Source organism: Leptodactylus fuscus, chromosome 1 (assembly GCF_031893055.1).
Source record: "Leptodactylus fuscus isolate aLepFus1 chromosome 1, aLepFus1.hap2, whole genome shotgun sequence".
Lineage (NCBI taxonomy): Eukaryota > Metazoa > Chordata > Amphibia > Anura > Leptodactylidae > Leptodactylus > Leptodactylus fuscus.
In genome coordinates, this window is record NC_134265.1 from 335,493,118 (window position 1) to 335,501,867 (window position 8,750).

The window sequence follows — 8,750 nt, forward strand, 5'->3', positions numbered from 1 at the left end:
GTGTAGTTGAGCAGAACTGGCTCAGCACTGCTACCAATAGGAATGCATTGGCCAGCCTTCAGCCAATCAGCGCTGGCTCTGCCGGAGGAGGCGGAGTCTAAGGTCGGACCTGAATGGAGACTGGTGTGGAGCGATCTTAGACTCCGCCTCCTCCAGCAGAGCCAGCGGTGATTGGTCGAATTCCGTACTCTGGCCAATCAGCGCTGGCCAATGCATTCCTATGGGGAAAAGTTAGCTTGCGAAAATCGCAAGCTGACAGGGATTTCCATGAAATAAAGTGACTTTTATGCCCCCAGACATGCTTCCCCAGTGTCATTTCAGGGTGTTGGTATCATTTCCTGGGGTGTCATAGTGGACTTGGTGACCCTCCAGACACGGATTTGGGTTTCCCCCTTAACGAGTATATGTTCCCCATAGACTATAATGGGGTTCGAAACCCGTTCGAACACTCGAACGGTGAGCGGCTGTTCGAATCGAATTTCGAACCTCGAACATTTTAGTGTTCGCTCATCTCTAGTAGTATTATATTAGTTATATTCTTGTACGTAGGAGTAATATTATGGTAGTTATATTATTGTACATAGGAGCAGTATTATAGTAGTTATATTCTTGTACATAGGAGCAGTATTATAGTAGTTATATTCTTGTACATAGGTGTATTATAGTAGTTATATTCTTGTACATAGGAGTAGTATTATAGTAGTTATATTATTGTACATAGGAGTAGTATTATAGTAGTTATATTTTTCTACATAGGAGCAGTATTATAGTAGTTATATTCTTGTACATAGGAGTAGTATTATAGTAGTTATATTCTTGTACATAGGGGCAGTATTATAGTAGTTCTATTCTTGTACATAGGAGTAGTATTATAGTAGTTATATTCTTGTACATAGGAGTAGTATTATAGTAGTTATATTATTGTACATAGGAGTAGTATTATAGTAGTTATATTTTTCTACATAGGAGCAGTATTATAGTAGTTATATTCTTGTACATAGGAGTAGTATTATAGTAGTTATATTCTTGTACATAGGGGCAGTATTATAGTAGTTCTATTCTTGTACATAGGAGTAGTATTATAGTAGTTCTATTATTGTACATAGGAGTAGTATTATAGTAGTTATATTCTTGTACATAGGAGTAGTATTATAGTAGTTATATTCTTGTACATAGGAGCAGTATTATAGTAGTTATATTCTTGTACATAGGAGCAGTATTATAGTAGTTGTATTCTGAAGCATTGATGGCAGAATTATAGTGTATTTTAGTAAGTATGGGACAGTATTCTAATAGCCGACTACCTGGACTTGTAAATGAATATGTACATTTTTAGACCTTTCTGAACTCTATATACCTATCCTTCAGCCCAGAACAAGAAACTATAACAATGGCGCTCACCCTGAAGCATGATAGGAGTAACATTCAGAATAGAAAAAAAGGCATTTTGCTATTTGTAAAATGCTTCCGTCATTCACAATAGACAGTTTTGTATACAATACCTGACCATGCAAACAGAGAGCGGAGTTTCCCAAGTTATGTATCCTGTAGGGCCTGTTCAGCCTACTAGAGGTGTCTTAGAATATACTAGCCTCGGGCAGTAAGTCATGTGCCAATGAGTAGACTTCAGAGCACGCCTTGGGCTGCGCGTCAAATCCTATAAGGTTAACTTAGAGATACACCTTAGAGTAATAGTATATATCCATTAAGGCAGGGACATATCTAGCACCACATACCTTCAGGGGATGAAAAGTTGGATGGGACTTAATCCTCAAGGAATTCTTGTAAGTGAGCCAAAGGCAAATGACCCAGAAATAGTGGGATTTATTACAATGACCTGCACCCTATGGCCAGTACTAGGCTGGATTTACATATTCGTATTCGAGCAATGCTTTGATCTTAAAGAGACATACACCAGACAGAGATCTGTGACATGGGGAATGCTCTTCTATTTGTAAAAGCATGTAGGGATTAAGTGCAGCGACCAGAGAGCACCTGCAGGCGTATACTGTGTGTCTGCACTAAACCACTACACAAACATAAAAGTCTACCATATAGTGACATGCAGTCAGGCGCATCCTGCTGTGTTTAGAATGGAGGCCGAGGTCAGTGCAAGTCATGGACCTCCTGATCCCAGGCACACAACATGTGGATATCACATGCTGGAGGTCACATCAAACTGGCCCAATATTATGTGAGCCTAAGGCTAGGGAATACAAGAGGAGCACTGTAAAGAGGCGAGAATCCTATTACTGGCCGGGGGTAGAGACAGACTAATTATATAGTGCATTTATAGCACCGACATATACTGCAGCGCTGTGTGCAGATCGCACGCATCAGTTCCTGTCCCTAAATAGCCAATAACAGGATTAATTTCATTGGAAACCATATAAACTCTTCGCCTAATATTCAATATTGGTGACAATTACTTTCTCTGGTTGCTTGGCCAGCTTTAGACCTCCGTCAGATAATTGTATCCTCTGGGTGAACCCAGCAGCAAGTATTCAATTCTCCCTACAGCGCCTCTACAGGAAAAATGAAGCATTACACAGTGACCATTAAAATCAATTTTAACCCCTTCCCGCCGATGGCACTTTTTGACTTCCTGATTAAGCTCGATTTTTCAAAACTGACATGTGTCACTTTATGTGGCAATAACTTTGGAACGCTTTAACTTACCAAAGTGATTTTAAGATTTTTTTTCGTAACACATTGTACTTCATGTTAGTGGTAAATTTTGGTTGATATGTTTTGTGTTTAATTATAAAAAAAATTGGAAATTTGGTGGAAATTTTGAAAAATATGCATTTTATAAAGTTTGAAATGATGTGCATTACATACAGATAGTCAGACCGCCAAAATTATATCATAAATCTCATGTCCCAGATCTCTGCTTTATGTCGGCATCAAACTTTAGTCACCCTTTTAATTTTTACGGACATTATAAGATTTACAAGTGAAACAACAATATTCAAAATTTTCAAGAAATTTCCAAAACCCATTTTTTAAAGGGCCTAATCCAGTTATGAAAGCGTTTTGAAAGACCCTTGTATTAAAGCCCCCCATAAATCACCCCATTTTCAAAACTGCACCCCTTAAATAAGCCAAAACAACATATACCTAGTAATTTAACCCTATAAGTGCTTAACAGGAATTAATACAAAATGGAGGTGAAATTTTCAAATTTGAATTTATTTTACTAATATTTTCGTTTAGCCCTAGAATTTGCACATTCACAAGGGCTTAAAGGAGAAAACGCATCCCACAATTTGTTGTGCAAGTTCTCCCGACTACCATAGTACCCCACTTGTGGGTGTAAACTAATATATGGACGCACAGCGAGACGCAGGAGGGAAGGCGCGCCAAAGAGCTTTTAGAGGGCAGATCTGGCTGTGATCAGTTTCAGGAACCATGTCGCATTTACAAAGTCCTTGAGGAGTCAAAACAGTGGAAACCTCTAGAAAGTGACCCCATTTTGAAAACTGCCCCCCTCAAAGAATTTATCAAGTCATGTAGTAGCATTAGTAACCCCGAAGTGAATATGTAAGCTGTGCGGAGTAAATTGGGTACACCAAATCCCATTCTATTTTCCCACTAGCTCCTATGACACGGACGGGGAAGAGGGGCATTCTGGGGGATCAGCGCTGGTGTCTTCTCGCTCTAAATATGGGGGGTCCCCTGAAAACGCTCGCACCGCTTACACATTTCCTTCTAGTCGCAGCCACTTATGTCCTAATGATTTGGCGACTTTTGGGGTTTTTGTCTTCACATTGTACAAGGTAGATTTTTATTCTTATTTTCTGGCAATGTGGCCATATGAGGGCTTGGTGTTTGCGGTATTAGATGAGCTTCTCAATGCCACCGTTTTTGGGCCTGTAACTTATTGACTACATTTTATTAACTCTTTCTGGGTGGGATGTAAAAGGAAACATCAATTCTGGCATTGCTTTTTAGCATTTTTTTTTTTATGCAGCGTACAGCATAAGTAACATGTTACTTTTATTCTGCGGGTCAGTACAGTTACGGCGATACCTCATTTATATTATTTTTTAATGCGTTGCTATTTGTGCAGAATAGAATTCAATTTAGGGAAAAAAATCTATTGTTTTTGCATCGCCATCTTCTGAAAGGCATAACGTTTTTATTTTTCGCTAGACAGAGCTGGTTGAGGGCTTATTTTTTGCGGGAAGACCTCTTCTTTTTATTGGTACCATTTTGGTTTTCATCTGACCATTTGATTACTTTTTATTGAACATTTTGTAAGGGAAAGGTGGTGAATAATCATTATTTTGTGCGGTTTTCTACGTTTTTTTTTTTACGACATTCGCCGTTCGGGTTAAATAATGTTTTAATTTTATTGTTCAGGTTATTACGGACGCGGCGATACCAAATATGTAATGTTTTTTTCTATTTTTCTTTATTTTACATAAAACATTTTATATGGGGAAAAAGGGATTTTTGGGGCTTTATTTATTTATAATTTATTTTAAACTTATTTAAACTTTTTTATTTTTACTTTTTTTTCACTTTTTTTTTTCTGTCCCCATGGGGGATTGAAGCAGTGATCGGCTGATCACTGCTTCAATAGAGATACGCTGCAATACACGTGTTACACGTGTATTGCATTGTATAGGAAGCTGTCAGCATGTGTAGATGCACAGGCTGACAGCTTCATTTACGGCAGGATCGGCCAGGCGCAAGGACGGGGTAAGTGAAGGGGCAGACCCGGGGTCACTGATCAGACCCCGGGCTGCCCCCTACGAACACCGGCACCCCCCGAAACCGGCGCGGGGGGTGCCGATCGGCACCATATGACACTGTAACCCCGGAGGTGCCGGTGGTCATGTTGATCACCGGCATCTCAGGGGTTAACACCCGTGATCGGACCCGGTTCTGACCGCGGGTGTTACGGGGCATTGTCAGCCGTGTATTACGGCTGACACCCGCTGTGCATGGTGCGCACACAGTTTCTGTGTGCGCACCATGCATCCGCAGTAATAGTACGGCGGTTTGCGGGAAGCCCTTCCCTGCAGCGCCGTACTATTACGGCGAATGTCGGGAAGGGGTTAATGGTGACTTTTAATCAACGGACCCCATACACTGTAATGGGGTCTGTGTGCTTTCCGCACGGTATCCGCACGAGTCATGTAGAGAGGAAAGTAGATCATGAATTACCTTCCTCTCCACATGACACACTGACCCCATTATAGTCTACGGGGTGCGTCTGCTTTCATTGCTCACCACTTGTCAATGCGTTCAGTATTCCCAACAGAGTACCGAATGCAGATGTGAACCAGGCCTTAGTGTTTGTTCTATATTGTCAGGTTTTCCTGTATCGTTTCTGTAATACTGGAGAAATATGATAAAATAAATAAAGCCAATGTGCGCGTGTGAACAATGCAAACAGGGAATATGCATTTTTAAACTGAAAAAAAAAATAAAAAATCAAGCCCTGAATTTCCGAATTCTGGAGTCAAAAAGTTACAGCGTAGAGTTTTTGTCTGCAGTGGGGGGAAAAACGCAGCATTTCAAAGTGTGTGAGGTTTTGTTTAATCTCATCCCCACACTACGGAAAGGCTGCATTTTTGCTACGGAATTGCGTGCATTTTCCCTATGTATTTAATAGCGGAAGAAAAAAAAGCTGTAAAAACTCCAAAGCACATGCTTGGGGACATAAAGCAGCCCGTTTTTGCTGTATCTATTTTTTTTACACCGTTTTTTTAGTTGTGATTCGCTATGTGGGGGCCTTAACCGAAAAACAATGTCAATGTGGATCATGAGCGCAAAGACGAAAAAAAAAAGTTTTTGATCAATGAAAACTCTTATAGATGACAAGGGAAATAACTGCGCCTATGTGTGCCCACCTCTCCACCCCGCATGGGGTCTCCGCTCTCACTATTGTTGGGGGTCCCTTTCCTATAACACATTCATAACCTATCCTGTGATTGTCTCTGCAGTCCTACACAAGGCTGAGATATTACAGCTGTGCCACATTACAAACACAGCTCTGCTAAATGTCAAAGATACAGTAACACAACTATGTAAAAGTCTACACAAATGTCCCACTCACTCGATGACCCGAGTCAAGTTAAATCCTAGCGGATGATATTTGCACAGGAAGGAGTCTATGGAAATGTTACCTTAGTATTAGTAGCTGGTGACATTATTACCATGGACTTGTTACATTGTATCCAATCCTCATGTCTATAATAGATTCTTACTATATTGTGTATATCAAATATACAGGGAATACATGAAACACAGGCAGAGAGAGAGCAGAGTGTACAAGGGGTCAGACATAGCAGAGATGTCTTTGCAGTATTGCACTACGCGCTGACATAACACAGCACTTCTTATGTTCACAGTTACATTGCGGTTTCTAGACAGAATGGAAATTGTGACTCGTTGCCAGATTTGTTGCACAACAGATACAACCAGAATCAAGCAGACGCTATGACTTAGTTGCAGTCCTATGTAAAGCCACATGTCGCCAGGAATAAAAGCCGCGCTGCACCTGACAAACTCAGCTCTGCTGCATCAGACTTCAAGCACACAAATGGAACAAACCTGCCAGGCATTTGCACCTTTTTTTGTTTTTTTGGTACATGTACAAAATTATTCATTTGCACCTGTTGTTTTAGCGATATCGCACCTCTCACCATATCGCGGTTTTGTCGGGAATCGGGGACATGGTCTATTTTCAGTAACTTTTTTAAATAAAATTTCCCAGTTCTAAAATCCTTTCCAATACCTGGACGGCGTAAAATAAAGCCGTCATGTCAGAATCATCATTCCAATACTGTCTATGTTGCGAATTTTGTGCAAGGTTTATGACGCAAGTGCGACTGTTCATACATTAGGCTCATGTACTGATAACATGGAAAAAGGTGCGAATTCTCTCCAGTACCTGGACCGCGTAACGTAAAGCGGTCAGGTCACACGGCGCTGGAATCATGACTATGTGGCGAATTCTATGCAGGGTTTATGACGCAAGTACAACAGTTAATACATTAGGATCATGTACGGTAAAAGGTGCAAGCAATAAAGAGCGCCATTGATAAGCAGCCGCTAACGTAAAGGGGCTATTTACATGACGTATTTATGACATTATAAGCTAGGTCCCATCTTTGCCCATTTTCACGGACCCCTCTGAAGATTAAACGGCACTGCTTTATCCATTCTCTCTGCAATTGTGTGAGCTCAACCCAGCTGAAGTCGACAAACTCAAGCCCGCTACAGCACCAGACATATTCCACTCTGCTGCATCCAACAAACTCAGCCCCGCTACATCTCTACTTTGTAGATAAACATCCATACACCAACCACATGTCCTAGACAGAACCTTCCAACCATGGCACAGGAATGCAGAGACCACCCTAGCCCCCAACCCAGGCAAAACCAAAGACCACCAGGAGACTTACATGGCTGAGGAGAGGGTCTTCCAAGGCTTCACCTCCAGCTATGAGGACAATGAGGTGGCAGTAGACTGGTATGAGTGGAAGTCTTAGAGGAAGAGAACAGACTGAGCTCCACAAGTCCCATCCCAGGAAACATGCGGCTCCTGGTCATAGAGCAGGATGAGCTATACAGGGGGAGGGGAGATGTAAGGCGGGTGGGGGGCCGGGTAGTCACAAGGCTGGAACTCAGGGATAGAAACAAAGTTCTGGAGGAGGAAGAGCCCAAACAATGGGAGCAGGAAGGGCCCTCCACTGGGGTGTGAGGGGTCGCACTGAGGGAATACTAAGGGTAGTGTCTCATCTAAGAGCTCATTCACACTGCTGTGCAAAAGTAGATTTTCAAGTGTACACCTGAGGGTAAGACGAGTTCATTGAGACTGAGGAATCCGAGAAATTATCATTATGAGTTAGCCATTAAAAAAAGGTATCACCTACTGAAGACTTGCAAGTTTTTTGTTTTTTATATTTCATACCCGCTGGCTAACACGGTACAAAAAAACAAACATTTTCCTTTCTCAGATCGGTCACACGGATCATTAACCCCTTCCTGCCGCGGGCATATTTCGATTTTCGTTTTTGACTCGCCTCCTTCTAAACCCCATAACTTTTTCATGTCTCCGTTCTCAGAACCATATGAGATCTTAATGTTTGCGGGACAAATTGTTCTTCATGACGCCGCCATTATTTATTCTGTACAATGTACTGGGAAGCTGGAAACAAATTCAGAATGGGGTGGACTTGAAAAAAAAAGTGCATATGTGTAATTTTCTTTCGGGCTTCATTTTTATGACGTTTACTGTGCCGCCAAAATGACATGTCCCCTGTATTCTGTATTCTACCAAATTTATATGGTTTTATTTACATTTTAACTCCAAAACTGTGCCATAATTTTTTTTTTTCTTAAAGTCGCCATATTCTGACACCTGTAACTTTTTTATACTAACATGTACGGGAATATATAGGGCATCTTTTTTTTTTTTTGCAGGACTGGCTGTACTTTTTAATTTTATCCTTTTGTGGAATTGCTATTACACATAAAAACCTCTTGGCTTATTTTGGTCCAGACAAAAAACGCTTCCTAATTTGGGCGATTTTGGAGCATTTTCTGGAGCAGTTTTTGGTAAAAAAAAAAAAAAAACTGCTGTTTTGGTAAAAACTGCTTCAGAAAATGCCAGGAGGTTTTCCCTCCCCTAAAGTGAATGGACCGTAAAAAAAATGCGACGCATTTTCGGTTGCGTTTTTCACCTCCCGTTCACTTCTATTGCTTTCCTCAGGCGGAATCCGCCTGAAGAA

General features: G+C 41.1%; 1 protein-coding gene across 1 annotated transcript in view; it reads right to left on the reverse strand.

The window, feature by feature from the left end:
• The window catches only part of ST3GAL5 (ST3 beta-galactoside alpha-2,3-sialyltransferase 5), a 57,661-nt gene extending 50,169 nt beyond the window's left edge, over window positions 1-7,492 (reverse strand). Inside the window, exon 1 of the mRNA XM_075261188.1 lies at window positions 7,422-7,492. The gene's annotated coding sequence lies outside the window, so the exon portion shown is untranslated. The remainder of the gene's footprint in view (window positions 1-7,421) is intronic.
• Between the last annotated feature and the right edge of the window lie 1,258 nt (window positions 7,493-8,750).